The sequence below is a fragment of the Odocoileus virginianus genome, unplaced genomic scaffold, assembly GCF_023699985.2.
Source record: "Odocoileus virginianus isolate 20LAN1187 ecotype Illinois unplaced genomic scaffold, Ovbor_1.2 Unplaced_Contig_2, whole genome shotgun sequence".
Lineage (NCBI taxonomy): Eukaryota > Metazoa > Chordata > Mammalia > Artiodactyla > Cervidae > Odocoileus > Odocoileus virginianus.
The window spans coordinates 2,439,064-2,454,763 of NW_027224319.1; the positions used below are offsets into that span (position 1 = coordinate 2,439,064).

At 46.4% G+C, this 15,700-nt stretch overlaps 1 protein-coding gene across 12 annotated transcripts in view; it reads left to right on the forward strand.

Moving 5' to 3' along the window:
* The window catches only part of ATP2B2 (ATPase plasma membrane Ca2+ transporting 2), a 368,357-nt gene that overhangs the window by 158,757 nt on the left and 193,900 nt on the right, over positions 1-15,700 (forward strand). For all 12 annotated transcript variants that reach the window (XM_070463331.1, XM_070463334.1, XM_070463335.1 and 9 more), the window contains one exon: positions 5,511-5,606. The gene's annotated coding sequence lies outside the window, so the exon portion shown is untranslated. The remainder of the gene's footprint in view (positions 1-5,510; positions 5,607-15,700) is intronic.

The window sequence follows — 15,700 nt, forward strand, 5'->3', positions numbered from 1 at the left end:
ATATGAAATGTCAACAGTTTAAGTACACCAGTTAAAAGACAGATATTGACAAAGTGGTTTGAAAATCATGACCTGACTATATACTATCTATAAGAAACTCACTTCAAATATAATGATACAGACAGGTTGAGGGGGGTTTCCCAGGTGGCGCTAGTGGTAGAGAATCTGCCTGCCAATGCAGGAGATGCAAGAGATGTGGGTTTGATCCCTGGGTCAGGAAGATCCTCTGGAGTAGGAAATGGCAACCTGCTCCAGTATTCTTGCCTGGAAAATTCCATGGACAGAGGAGCCTGGCAGGCTACAGTCCATGGGGTCGCAAAGAGTCATACACAACTGAGCGCCCATATGGACACATGCACACACAGGCAGGTTGAAAGTAAAAGAATAAACAAAATATATATCATACCAACATGAATCAAATGGAAGTAGGAGTAGCTGTATAAAAATCAGATACTGTAGACCTCAGAGCAAAGAAAATTACTAGAGTTGGGAAGGAATATTATATAATGATGAAGAGTCCAACCACCAAGAAGATGTAGCAATTCTAAATATATATGCATTAAGCAATGGAGCTGTAAAATATGAGAAGAAAAAGCTAATGGAACTGAGTACAATTACAGCTGGAGACTCCAACACCTCTCTCTCAATAATGGACAGAGCAATTAGATAGAGTGTCAGAGCAAGGATAGAGAACTCAACAACATCATCAACCAACAGGATCAAATCAACGTTTATAGGACTCATTATTTTCAAGTGTCCACAGAACATACGCCACAATATACCATATGCTGGGACATAAATCGAACCTCAGCAAAATTAGAATTTAAATCAAAAGGATATGTTCTCCAACTGCAGTAAAATAAAGCTAGAAATCAGTAACAGAAAGAAAACAGAAAAATCTCCCAACTACTTGGAAATTAAATAATGCACATCTAAATAATCCATGAGTCAATGATAAAGTATAATTTGAAAATTTTAAACTATTTTGAACTGAATTAAAATAAAAATATCACAGGAGACTTTACTGGCAGTCCAGTTGTTAAGACTCTGTGCATCCAATGCAGGGGGCACAGGTTTGATCCATGGTCAGGGAACTAAGATCCCACATGCTGTGCAGTCAGAGTTAATAAAAAAATAAAATTAAAGTATCACATGTCAGAATGTGTGTGACATACCTAAGTGGTGCTGAGAGGGAAATTTATAGTACTAGATGCATAGTCAGCAAAGAGAAAAGCCTCAAATCAATGATTTAAGTTCCCATATTGACAAGCTAGAAAAGGAAAAACCAAACAAACTCAAATCAAGCAGGATGAAGGAAATAATAGAGATAAGAGCAGAAATCAATAAAATTGAAAACAGAAAATGAATGGAGATAAATCAGTGAAACTGGAGAGTCGTACCTTTAAAATATCAATAACATTGGCAAAATTTTAGCAAGACTAATGGGCAAAAAAGGAAGGGAAAGAGGGAAGTTACCAAAATTGAAAATGAAATGTGACATCACTATAGACCCTGCAGATATACAATTGGAGGGTAAAGGAATACTATGAATAACTCTATGCACAGGACTTTGACAACCTAAACGAGATGAACCAATTTCTCAAAAAATGAAAACTACTACAACTTACCCAATATGAAACATAATTTGAGTAGCACTATAACTATTGCAAAATTTGAATTTTTAAATTTTAAATATCCTACAAAGAAAACCCCAGATCAGATAGTTTCACTGGACAATTTTACCAAATGCTTTAAAAATTAACACCAGTTCTACACAGTGTCTTCCAGTAAGTAGCAGAGGAAGGAACACTTTCAATTCATTTTTTGAAGCTAGAATGACCCTGATATCAAAACCAGACAAAGAAAATATAACACACACACACACACACACACACACACACACACACACAAGACTAGGGTCCAACATTCCTCATCAATGTAGATGTGAAAATCTTTAATGAAACTTTAGCAAATAAAATTCAGTGATATATGAAAAGCAATTATGCATCATGACCAAGTAGGGTTTATTCCAGGAATGCAAAGTTGGTTCAACATTTATAAATCAATTAACTCCCTGATATACCTCTGTGTTTAGAATTTAAATTGCAAACAGTAACTGAATCCACTTTGATAGTGTTCAGTATATCTGATATGTGTTAATGATTATCTAATGGCTTCCTATGTATTAAGGGCTTCCCTTGTGGCTCAGCTGGTAAAGAATCCACCTGCAATGCGGGAGACCTGGGTTCGATCCCTGGGTTGGGCAAAAAATCCCCTGGAGAAGGGAAAGGCTACCCACTCTAGTATTCCAGCCCAGAGAATTCCATGGGGTCGCAAAGAGTCAGACATGACTGAGTGACTTTCACCTTCCTATGTATTAAAGTTTCATGTTAAATAATTTCCCAAAGGCATTTCCTGAATGATGTTTGCTTACTTCATACAAATGAGCTTGTTCTTGGGTTACAGCAAATATCAGTGACATGTTACTTTGTACCAGTTTATCAATGAGTTGTCACTTGTTGAATATTCCTAAAATTTAACACATGGATTTTAAATGTCTTAACAAAAATATGTAAAATAAAAGGATGTTTCTTCCAAAAATAAAAAATCAATTAACATAATCTACCATGCTAATGGTCTAAAGAAAAATCATGCAGTATGTCCACTAATGCAGGAAAAGCATTTGATAGAATTCAACAGCCACTCATGGTATAATGCTCAGAAACATAGAAATATAAGGGATTTTGCTCAACTTGATAAAGAACATCTGCAAAACACTAAGCTAATATTATCTTAATGGTTAAAGACTGAATGACTGCTCCTAAAACAGAATAAGGCAAGGACGTCAGCTCTCACCACTTATATTCAAATAATGCTGTAAATTTTAGCCAATTCAGTAAGACAAGACAAGAAAAGGGCAGGTTGGACAGGAAGAAATAAATTGCCCCCATTTGCAGATAACTTCATTGTCTACAGGAAAAATCCCAAAGAATCTATCAAAGGGAAAAAAAGAAAAACCTCCTGGAGCTAATGAGTGATTTCAGGAAAGTCACAGGATACAAGATAAACATACAAAAATCTTTTGCATTTCTATATACTATCAGGGAACATGGGTGCACCATAATTAAAAATGTTATGCCATTTACAATCACTCAGAAGTGAAATAATTAGGTGTAAATTTAACAAAACACATACAAGATTTGTATGCTGAGAAAAAAAAAGCTGATGAAAGAAATCAAAGAAGATCTAGGATGGATTGGAAGCCTCACCACAGTAAAAATGTTAGTCTCTGCAATTTCTATTAAGATCCCAACAAATTTTTATAGATGTAGTGAAGATTATTATAAAACTTATATGGAACAGCAGAGAAGCTAAAATAGCTGAAACAGTTTTGAAAAAGAAGAATAAAGTAAGAAGAGTCAGTCTACCTGATTTCAAGATTTATTATATAGAAATCAAGACTTTGTGGTATCAACAGAGAGATGACATGTAGATCAATGGAGGGAATAAAAGATTGAGAAATAGATACATGCAAACAAGCCCAACTGATTTTTGACAAAGACACAAAAGCAATTCAATGGAGGCAAGATGATAACTTTTTCAACAAGTGATGCTGAAGCAATTGGACATCCATAGGCAAAAAAAGAAAAATCATATCTAAATCTCACACCTTATACAAAATTAACTCAGAATGGATCATAGTCTTAAATATAAAATGTAAAACTATAAAACTTTTAGGGGAAAAATGTAAGAGGAAACTCTCCAGGATCTAGGACTAAATAATTATTAAACTTGACACCAAACATGATCCATAAAAGAAAAAAAAAAAGATAATTGGGACTTCACAAAATTAAAAGCTCATGATCTGCAAAAACAACAAAGAAACTTGTTAAGAAGATGAAGAAAAGCTACAGACTGGGAGAAAATATTTGCAAACCACAAAATATAACAAAGTACTGATATCTAATAAGTATAAAAGAAACTCTCCAAATTCAACCACTAAAAAAAAATCCAATTAGAAAATGGATATAAGTCACGGAGAGACATTTCTATGAAGAGAATATACAGATGGAAAACAAGCGCATGAAAAGATGTTCAACATCATTAGCCATCAAAGACAGGCAAATTAAAACCGCAGTGAGATATTATTACACACCTATCAGAACAGCTAAAATAAAAAATGATCACACCAACTGCTGATGAGAATGCAGAAAAACTGCATCACTCATACATTGTAGATGAGAATGTAAAATGGTACAACCACCCTAAAAAAGAGTTTGGGAGTTTCTTTAAAAAAAAAAAAAAAACCTAAATATAGAACTACCGTATGACCCAATTGTCCTATTGAGCATCCATGCCAAATAAATGTAAACTTATGTTCACACAAAAACTCTGTACACAAAGGTTTATAGCAGCTTTACTCATATTAATCAAAAACTGGAAGTAACCCAGATGTCCTTTAATGGTTGATTAAGCTACCTGTGGTCCCCCCACATCATGAAGTGGTACTCACCTAAAAAGCATTGAACCACCTACACACACAACAACCTGATGAATCTCCACAGAATTGCACTGTGTTTAAAAAGCCATCCCAGAAGGTCACATATAGCATGATTCCGTTTATAGACATCATTGAAGAAACAACATTATACAGATTCATGACTGCCAGGGGGCTTGCCTGGTGGCTCAGTGCTGAAGCTGAAGCTTCAACACTCTGACCACCTGGTGTTAAGAGCCGATTCATTGGCAAAGATCCTGATGCTGGGAAAGACTAAAGGCAAAAGAAGGGGATGACAGAGGATGAGATAGTTAGACAGTATCACCTGCTCAGTGGACTTGAATTTGAGCAAACTCCAGGACTGCAGTCCACGGGGTCACAAAAAGTCAGATATGACTCAGCAACTGACCAAGAACAACAAGGGATGCAGCTGGGTGGGGGTGGCTTCAGTGGGGCAGCCCAAGGAAGCTTATGGTGACAGAACAGTTCTGTATCTTGCTTGTGACTGTGTTTGCATAACACTACACATGTGATAGAACTGCTCACATACATCGCCCATGTACATGAGTGCACATAAAAATAGGTATTATTATCTCTGTCCTGCAGATGGGGAAACAGAGGGTTGGAAAGGTCCAGCCACCAGCCTCCCAGGGCCTCTGTCCTTCTCCTGAGCACAGGCCTATGATCACTCTGCCTCACTTCCTCTGCCCTCGCAGGCCACACCAGCCATCAGAGGACAGGGAGACCTCACCCTAACACTCTCCTGGAGGGTAGACTGGTTCCCCTGAGATGGGGCCTGGGAGGTGGTGAAGCCCACCCAAGCGAGTCTTGATGGAGAAGGCAGGGGCAGAGTCCTCCTTCTTCTCTCCCATCCCCACCCCCCTGACCCTGGCGCTAGCCCAGTGCCGGCACATATGGACATGCCCCACCACTGTTCCCTTCCCAACTCCTTCCTGACTTGAGTCCCCGTGGGGTCACCCACCCCTAACTGATGCCTTCTCCCCTTTTCCAGAGCTGAACTTCGTCACCCAGCCCCCAGAGGCGGCAAGACATGGGCCCCATTTTCCAAACCCTGATGCCTTTCATTTAACCAGAAGACGTGGATGGGGTGAGTTGGAGACTGGGGTATGGGGGGGCTGGAGGTGGGGGAGACCTGGGAGGACAGCACGGGTGGAGGGGTGCTGATGGATGGTCTGCCGAGCAGGAGAGCAGTGGTTGATGGCAGCCGCCTTCCCTCTGCCGCTCTGGCGGGGACACGTAAATTATTTATGCACCACGGTGCAGGTGTGGGAAACTCCCCCTCACGTCTTTGTGTTTGAATGGAGAGCGGAGTGAGAAGGCATCATGGAAGGAAGGCAGCATCCCTGCAATTAGTGAACTGAGTCTCGGGTCCCTCGTCAGTGAAATGGGGCGGCAGCAGCGTCTCTTTCTTGTCAAGGTCAAGCAGAGATGATCCATGTGAAGTGCTTAGCAGAGTAGCTGGAAGATAGTAGGTGCTCAGTTGAATAAATAGATGCCTAGTTGTCTAGTGCATGTTAGTTAAATGAGACAGTTAGCTGTCTCTCCAGGGTCACAATGCCATCCAGCCTTCCAGAGCCAGCCCCTGTGGGAGCTCTGTGAAGTTTCTCTGACTCCTAGCTGGGATTAACCACATCTTCTGTTCTCCAAATCCCTTTCTTTGGGCTTCTGTTAACGCCTTGCTCGACCCGCCTTGCATTGTATACCTGTGGACCTCAAAGTCCTTGCCTGTAACCCGAGACCCACAGCTGTCAGGGACCAGAGGTCACACTGCTTATCTTTGAGCATCAGACCCAACTTACTTTCCGAAAGAACAGCCTCTGAGTCAGAGCTCAAGTCAGCATCTCCTCTGATCTTAGAAGGTGTCATCGGCCCCTTTTCACAGGTGAGAACACGGAGACCCAGAAAGAAATAGCTACCAGCCAGGAGTTGGGAGATCCAGGGTGCAACTCAGAGATTCTGAGCTCACTTCCTACTTACCCCACCCAGCCTGCACCAAGGAAGATGAGGGAGTCCAGAGCCAAACAGGGGGAGGAGGAGACAGGCAGACAGGCCACGTGCCTCTGTCCTCAGCCCTTGGAGATCACCCAGATCTCTCGCCTCACTGAAGTTCTGTTTCTTGCTCAAGCACTTTGGGACCAACCAGATTGTTTCCAAACACATTACATAATCGTGCACATATTTATTTAATGCCATCTCTTGAATATTAAACAATCAATAATGCGGAACAGAAACATGGGTGTTTAAACCCGGCAGCTTTTGACAGGCGTGGGTGCAGAAGGAGGTTGAGGAGAGCCATCTATGAGCCATCCACAGGAACAGGAGGTGACACCCACCCCTCCTCCTCTTCCCGAGATGGGCTGAAAAGCTTCCCAGGCTCACAAGGTTGGCAAAGATTTAGTGTTTTCACCACTGGGGCTCAACCTCCTTTATTATATAATACCAAAGATGCATGAGCTCTTCATTGGAAGAGACCCTGATGTGGGATAAAGACCTAGGAAAGACTGAGGGCAAGAGAACGGGATGACAGAGGATGAGATGGTTGGATGGCATCACTGACTCAATGGACATGGGTTTGAGCAAATTCTGGGAGATGGTGAAGGACAGGGAAGCCTGGCATGCTGCAATCCATGGGGTGGCAGAGTTGGACACAACTTAGCGACCCAACAACAACAACAAAGGATGCTTGGGGGCAGGGCTTGCTCAACTACCTCTTTCCCTGTTTATGAGTATTTACTGAGCATCTTCTGTGTGCACTCTTTGTTATGCTCTGATTCACCTTGGGGTACCCTTGAGAATGAAACACACGGGACCTGCTCCCATACAGTTGAGCAAATAAATACAAAAGATGGCTTCTGGACATGGCCAGCACTGAATAAAGCAAAGCAGAGCAGGGTAGGTGTGGTGGGAAGCCCCTAAAGAGGGGACTTTTGACCGGAGGTCCCTGTGGTGGAAGCAGCCAGCCATGCAGAGGTCTGGGGCAAGGCACGGGGGGCAGGTCTGGGGAGAGTGTTCTGCGCAGATGGGGGTGGGGGCAAGGGGCAAGTGGCCCTGATGGAGCTAAGGAAGAATGAGGAAGGCAGTGGGCTGGGGAGGGGTGAGTGAGACCCCCAAGTAGGCTACGCAGGCAGGGGGATACCTCCTCAGCAGGACTCTTGAGGGCAGGCCTAGAGGACCCCCAGGAGGAGTCTGAATTGCAGTCCACATACAGTGGCTAAGCTGTTGGAGGGCTCTAGCAATCTTATGAGTTTTAGGGAAACACCCCTCTGCAGCTAGGAGAGGACTGGAGAGTGGCGGCATGCTGGGAAGGGCTGGGTCAAAGTTCTAGGTCTGGAGTGCCGGGAGTAGGCAGAGAGAATCCAAGGAGGGGCTGAGGGGGGCCCCAAGTGCTAGTGGATCTGTCCAAGGTGACGGTGAGTTCCTCCCAGGGCAGCTGTGGAGGGCCTGGCCCGACCCGGCAGGAGTCACGGGAACTCAGATGTCAATGATAATAATAGTAAATCCATGGCTAATTTATTTCAATGTATAACAAAAACTACTGTAATGATGTAAAGTAATTAGCCTCCAACTAATAAAAATAAATGGAAAAAATAAATAAAAAAAAAATAAAAAAATAAATAAAAAAAAAATAATAGTACCTAGGATTAGGTACTAGGCACTTGCGGTGAGCCAGGCATTAGTCTGAGCCTCTTATCCTCACCACCAGCCTGTTATATATGTATGTTCATTATCTCCATTTCACAGAAGAGGGAGGGGACCAAGGCACAGAGCAGTTAAGTGAAATGTTCAGGGTCACTCGGCGAATTAATAGCAAGGCTAGGATTTGAACCCCATCCATCTGACTCCATACATATGGTCCTCCATCCATGGTGGCTGAGTGAAATGATAACAGTAGCAATGCTAACAATGATGAGAGCAGTTGCTTAATACAGTGCTGGCTACATGCCAGGCCCTATTCTAAATGCCTTAACAAATGCTAACAGGGGACTTCCCTCGTGGTCCAATGGTTAAGACCTCGCCTTCCAGTGCAAGAGGTGGGAGTTTGATCTCTCGTTGGGGAGCTAAGATCAAAAAACCAAAGCATAAAGCAGAAACAAGGTTGCAACAAATTCATTAAAGACTTTTAAAGTGATCCTCATTAAAAAAAAATGTAATCATTTAGTCGTCACAACAGCCTAGAAGGCAGGCACGACCTTTATCCCCATTTTACAGAAGGAGAAACTGAAGTGCAGAGCTTTCCCTAGTCAAGATTTGAACCCAGGAGTTACAGCTCCAGAGTCCAGGTTTTAGCAAAATGCAGTGTAAGTTGGGGGAAAGTCGACCACCTACAGTCCAACCTGGCTCCGTCTGCATTTCCAAGTCTGGGGCCAAGCCTTGGCTGGGCCAGAGTTCCAGCCATGTTGGGTAGTGAGGCAGGCACTCCAGGAGCCGTGGGAAGCCACAATGAGCTGGGCTGTCCCCCCCCCCCCCCCCCAGAGCCTGCTGGCTCTTCAGTGGCCAAAGCAGAGGGCCTCCCAGAGCCTGATCCACCTGCAGAAGCAGAGACGAGCCAGCACGGGCAGCCTCAGCTCCTTGACATCATTATGGAGACATCCCACCACCCTCTCTGCTGACAAGAGCATGCAGAGAGAAGTGAACCAAGAGGGAGGGGTTCATCAAGTCAGATCACACCCCTGAGAAATGTCTCCCCCAAGTCTGTTCAGGAACAACCCCCAAAACAGTCCCAGTGGAGCCTCTCTTAAGCAAAAACTACAGGCATCCTTCTCTATAAATAAATCCAACTGGCAGACTTTCCACACCAGAGCAACGTCTTAGGCCATAGGAACTAACACTAGTTTACAAAGCTAGTCAGCCCTTCTACAGAGGTGGATGGTAGTTCCTATCTGAGGGGCAGTGCTGACGCCAGGGGACAATGCATGCAGAAGTGCCATGTGATACGTGAAAACTTGTGCACAAGAGGGCTTTAACAGTACTCAAAATATTTGTGTAAGTCTTTTGCCTCTCTTTTGTTGTTAGGTTGTTTGTCTTATTGATTGGACTTCCCAGGTGGTTCAGAGGTGAAGAATCCACCTGCAATGCAGGAGATGTGGGTTCAATCCCTGGGTCAGGAAGATTCCCTGGAGAAGGAAATGGCAACCCACTCCAGTATTCTTGCCTGGAAAACCCCATGGACAGAGGAGCCTGACAGGCTACAGTCCATGGGGTCACAAAGAGTTGGACACGACTTAGCAACTAAACACCAAAATTGTCTTGAATTCTTTATAGTATATGTTTTCTACGAATGCATCCTTTGTTATCTGAAAAGTGAAAGCATTAGTCTCTCAATCGTGTCCAACTCTTTGTGACCCCATAGACTATAGCCCGCCAGGCTCCTCTGTCCATGGAATTCCCCAGGCAAGAATACTGGAGTGGATAGCCATTCCTTTCTCCAGGGATTTTCCTGACCCAGGGATTGAACCTGGGTCTCCTGCATTGCAGATAGATTCTTTACTTTCTAAGCCACCTCTTTATAGTATATATTGTCTATGAATATATCCCTTGTTATCCATATGTTTGCAAGTATTTTCTCCTAGTTCGTGACTTGTCTTCCCCTGGCCAGGCAGTCCGAGAGTCTGGAATGCCAGGGATGGAGCAAAGAGATTGGGGCCGCACACCCCACATCCTGAGGCCGCTCAGCACAGGTTCTGTCTGGGGAGGCGGGCACGGCAGGAACTGCCAGGCTGCACAGTTCTCCTTCTGGGGGTTTCAGGTCCCAGTCATGCAGTCCTGAGCAAGGTGTTTACATTTCTGCCATCTCAGTTTTATGTCTTTAAAATGGGAGTAAGAAGCCCTCCGCCTTGAGACTGTTGAAAGAATTGGGTGGGAGAGGACGTTTCAGGGCGTGGAATGTTACCAGCTGCTCATGGGGCCTCTGGTCCTGGTGGCCCCAGTGGGAACAAGGGGTCCAGGGCGCCCTTCCCCAGGGTCCATGGGAGAACTAAGAAGGGGCCCGCCTTCCCTTCACTAGGAAAGAAGAATAAAACTCGTAACATCTTACTACCAGAAGGAATCAAAGAACCCCTCAACAACCCCACCCAAGGACTGGTACCTTTTAAAAATGTCTTGCTGGTTACCTCCAGGGACAGGGACCTCACTACCTGTTCTGTGGCCAAGAGCAGAGATGACCCCCAGTTCATGCAGCTCGTTCTCAGGCATTTTACGCATAAATAAACCCAGCACTCCTCACCCAGGGCATCCTGGCTCTTACTTTACACACAGTTTTAACCACACGAGTTATGTGGTTTCTTATGCTTGAGAATGGAAGACCCTGCTCACGTTTCATCTCTCCTGGAACCGTCCGCCATGGAAATCAATCACTCTCCTTCTCTGTCTCTGCAGCTCTTCAGCTATGCCTCTTCTATGGTAGAAGGTATCCTGTTGTGTTTTATTTGGTTGTTCAGTTAGAGCTCTCTCACTAGACTGTAAAGTCTCCAAGAGTCGGGGGCAGTGGAAAGAGCTTGCTTGGGCCTGAGAGTCAAATAGGTCTGACTCTCATGCCTTATTCCCTGCTGGCTGTGTGACCCAGAGGAAGTGATCCAACCTCTCTGAGCACATGGATCACATCAGAGTCCTCATGATCCTCCTGCCGGTATGTGCGTGCATACTTAGTCACTCAGTCGTGTCCGACTCTCTGCGACCCCATGGACTGCAGTCCGCCAGGCTCCTCTGTCCATGAGATATCCCAGGCAAGAATACTGGAGTGGATTGCCATTTTCCTTCTTCAGGGGATCTTCCCAACTCAGGGATCGAACCCAGGTCTCCTGAATTGCAGGCAGATTCTTTACCGTCTGAGCCACCAGGGAAGCCCCTCCCCGAGCAGAGCCCACGTCTGCTTATCTCTGTATCCCTAGTCCCTGACCCACAGCGGTGCTGAGCCCTTGTGGGACAGAGGAAGTGCCAGGCGGCCGTGAGTGCAGCAAGTTATTAGGTTGCAGGGGAGGAGTTTGCTGCTAGGAGTGTGCAGCGCTGAAGCCAAGAGACAAAACAGGAAAATAAGATTCAAGGAGCGGACACGGGCAGCGGTCCAGGGCTCCTTAGCGAAGGGGCAACAGAGGGAAGCACAGTCACACCACCACCCGGGAGCCAGCCTGCGGGAACTGCCAGCCCCACGGCCCCTGCGCCAGGGGAGTGCTTGTCTACAGTCTGTGTGACTTAACCTGTGTTTTAAAAAGCAAAAGACTGGGAAGGAAAAGAAGTCGCTGGGTTGACTAAATAATATGTTTGCCACATAGACGTTCTACTGTTTGTCAAATAGGAGCCGTTGCGATCAGCAAAATATCAATTCACGTAAAAAGAGGAAAACAGAGTCAAGGGCGAGTTCCTTACACCTGAAATGTTTAAAATAAAAGAGACTGTCAGCACGAGCAGGGGAGGACGTTAGGAGCTGGGTAGGCACTCGAGTGGAAGTGCTCCTTCTCTGGAGACGCTGGTGAAAGTCTGTCTCTCTGCCCGACAGGAAAGACACGTGTTTTCTTCCTGCTCTCTGTCAACAGACAGAAAGGAATTGGGCACATTATAAGGGGACAAGCAAGGAGTATCGTGGGGACATGAGACAGGATGAGTGGGGGGAGGGGAGTGTGTCATCTTTTTTTCCCTTTAATCAAGAAAGGCTTCCTGGAGGAAGCAAGATCCAGGCTGTTTGGTCCAGGCCCTCCCCACCACCCCGCCTGGCCTCTCTCCAGCGCTCACACTCATGCGGCCGCTTCACTGGCAGCCTCTGTGCTCAGGGTCCGGCCAGATGCACAGATGGTGGCCGCCCTTTCCGCACGATCCCAGGGCCACTCGACACCAGCCGGTTGTACAGGGAGTCCTCAGAACAAAAGGACTTCCAGGTAACAGGACTGGAGCCAGCGCGCCCCTGATAGGATCAGAAGCCTCAAGCGAACAGTGGCCCAGGAGGAAGCCGGGGCCGCAGAGAAGCGCCCACCACCCGCGCTGCTTTTGGCACAGGTGCTGGGGAGGCCGGCCGTGCTCTCCCGCCCCTCCTCACCCTGGCCTGCTCCTCGCTGGTCCCGAGACCAGAAAGGGAGGTGTCAGCCCTGCTGGCAGCTGGACTGGCCACCTCATAGGGTGTAGCCACAGGCTGGAGGCTTCTGCAGTGGGGGCCGTCCACGCTGCAGCCAAGAGGTCAGGGTGGGGGTTTGTGTCTGCGGCCTGGTATGCGGGGGGCACCCTAGGGGGTTCTCCACCATCTCCAGCCCAGGTGTGGGTGGGTGGTTCAGCAGCACTGCCCACAGTCCTGCACTGGGGGGGCCCCTCGAGGGTCTGGGTCCCCAGGGTTGGGGGCGCTGAGATGGAGGCGACTCAGTGTGGAGGAGGGGCCTTGAGCCTGTGAGTCCTGGGCTGGGAGGGAGGCTGGTGGGCAGGCACGCCCTTTGGAAGTTGGTGAGGAGCCCAGAGGGGTCGGTCTCGGCCCTCACTCAGCTCTCTGGGTACCCTCCCTGAAGAAAACAGCTGACTCGAGCGAGAGCATGAGAAAGAGCCCAGGTTCAAATCCAGGTCCCTGTGAGACTGTGCGTGTTTACTAGTGCCTCAGTTTCCCACCCTGTAAAATGGGGATGTGATAGCAGGACTGATTTCATAAGGCTGTTGTGAAGATCAAGCAAGACGGCAGATGCAGCCCCATAGCTCGGGGCATCTCCGCCGCCTGCCCCCCGATACTCCCCGAGCGTAGGACACACCTTCAGAGCCCACAGGGTCAGCGCTGGAGGGAAAATGAAGAGACGTGTAGGCCACCTGCCCGTTTCACAGGCACAACTGCAAAGGATATGATCTAGGTCATGGCCCCGGGCGCCACGTCAGACAGCCTGGGGACTGAGTCCTGTGTCTGCAGACCTTTCAGCTGGAAGCTGTAGACCAGTTCTTGGCCCTCTGACCCCCATTTTTCAATATGTGAAGTGGAGATGATTATAGTGGATATACTTCATGGGGGCATCTGTGAGGACTGAAATCATGCCTCACACATAAAAGGCGTATCCTGTACTTCATACTAAAATTGGGAGCCAGCACCAGCACCACCATCGCTGTGGTCACTATTATTGTTGTTGAAAACGATGTTGTGAGGAAAGGGAGACTCAGAGAGGGAAAGGGACTTGCCGGGAGACACACAGCAAGTCAGAGGGCAAGACAGGTCCAGCCCTGGCCTCCTGACCCCCAGTCCCCGTTCCTTCTGCTTCCCTCATCATCTCATTGGTCTTTGCCGCCCCTCAGTCCATCCTGCCTAGAGCTTGGTTTCCCCTTGCAAGAGGTCACCCTGAAGCATCTGAGACCTGTCTCTTACTCACCTTGTTGCTTCTGGGCACAGATTTGGGGTCACCACACAGGGGAAGCTGACATCCCCAGAGACAAAGATTCTGGACCATCAGCATGCTGGTAAGGCTACCTTCTCCCTGTGGTTTCCACAGTGCCCTTCCAAAAGCCCACAGCTTCCCTGCTGTCCTCAGGGATCCTTGGCCAGGGGGACCCCTGAGGGGATCAGGATGCAGCTTTTGAGGGCTGACTCCTTTGTTCCCCAAGTGGCTCCTTAGGGAGGGGAGGGTTGGGAACCCGACTTCCACCAAAGCTTCCCTGGATGTTGGGGTCAGATCCAGGGTCATCCTCAGGGGGCTCCTGGTTCCTTAGCCGATCTGGGCCACCTCTGCAGGCTTGCCTCTGTCTCTCTACCTTCCAGCCATCAGAGCTTGGCCTTTCCTGGCAGGGAGGGACAGAGTCAAAAGAGGAGGCTGAGGAAGGAGAGGATGGAATTGGCTTTAAGGAGAAAAAGGAGCTGTGTACTTATTTTAATAATATAAATATTACATGAACAATAATAATTATTATGATTCCCACATATTGAACACTTACTATGCACCCAACGGGCTTCCCAGGTGGTGCTAGTGGTAAAGAACCCACCTGCCAATGCAGGAGATGTAAGAGATGTGGGTTCGATCCCTGGGTCAGGAAGATCCCCTGGAGGAGGGCATGGCAACCCACTCCAGTATTCTTGCCTGGAGAATCCCCATGGACAGAGGAGCCTGGTGGGCTACAGTCCATAGGGTCACAGAGAGTCAGACACGACTGAAGTGACTTAGTTTGCATATGTGCATGAGGCACCCTGCTGAGAACTTTATACACACACACACACACACATACACACACACACATATATATTATTTGAGTTAATCCTGACTACAGCCATATCAGGTAGAAAATATGATACCCATTTTGTAGATGAGTAAACTAGAAGAGACCTATTTATATGCCATGTGGTAGCTATAGATGGCAAGCAGATGAAATAAAGAAGGATAGACTCAGTGGGATCCTAATGAGTGCTAAGGACTGTGGCAAATTGGAGACAACTGAAAAATGCAGTTGTTTTTTTAACTGGGTCATGATACACGAAAGGGCTTCCCAGGTGGCGCTAGAGGTAAAGAATCTGCCTGCCAATGCAAGAGACACAGGTTGAATCCCCAGGTTGGGAAGATGCCTGGAGGAGGCCGTGGCAACCCACTCCAGTATTCTTGCCTGGAGAATCCCTTGGACAGAGAAGCCTGGCGGGCCACAGTCCATGGGGTCGCAAAGAGTCGGACACAACTAAAGTGACTGAGCACACAGACATTAAAGTGGGCAGAGAGCACTCATCTTAATTGTACCATCTGACGATTTTTACACTTATTTATACCACCCAAATAAAAACACGTATAGAAAATTCCTAGTACTCCAAACACTGCTTCTCAGGCATACAAAGTTTTTTTTTTTTTTAATTCTGCAAAAGCTATCACAGCCAAGAGGCACTTAAAGGAAACATGATGACTAAAATATACTGTGATATCCTGGATGGGATCCTGGAAAAGAAACAGGACTGGAGGTGAAAACTAAAGAAATGTGAAACGAGTATGGGCTTTAGTTAATATTAGCATATCAATATTGATTCATTAATTGTGAAAAATGCACGATAGTAAAGTAAACTGTTAATAATAAGGGAAACTGGAAGTGGGGTAGGTGAGAACTCCCTGTACTATTCTTAGCAATTTTTTGGTAAACCTAAAACTGTTCTAAAACAAAAAGTTTATTTAAAATTGAAAAAAAAAAAAAAAGGCGTTCTGTAGATATTTAAGCAAAATACATCCATGGACTGCGTCTGGCTGCTTTTGAGCTGCCCGTTTG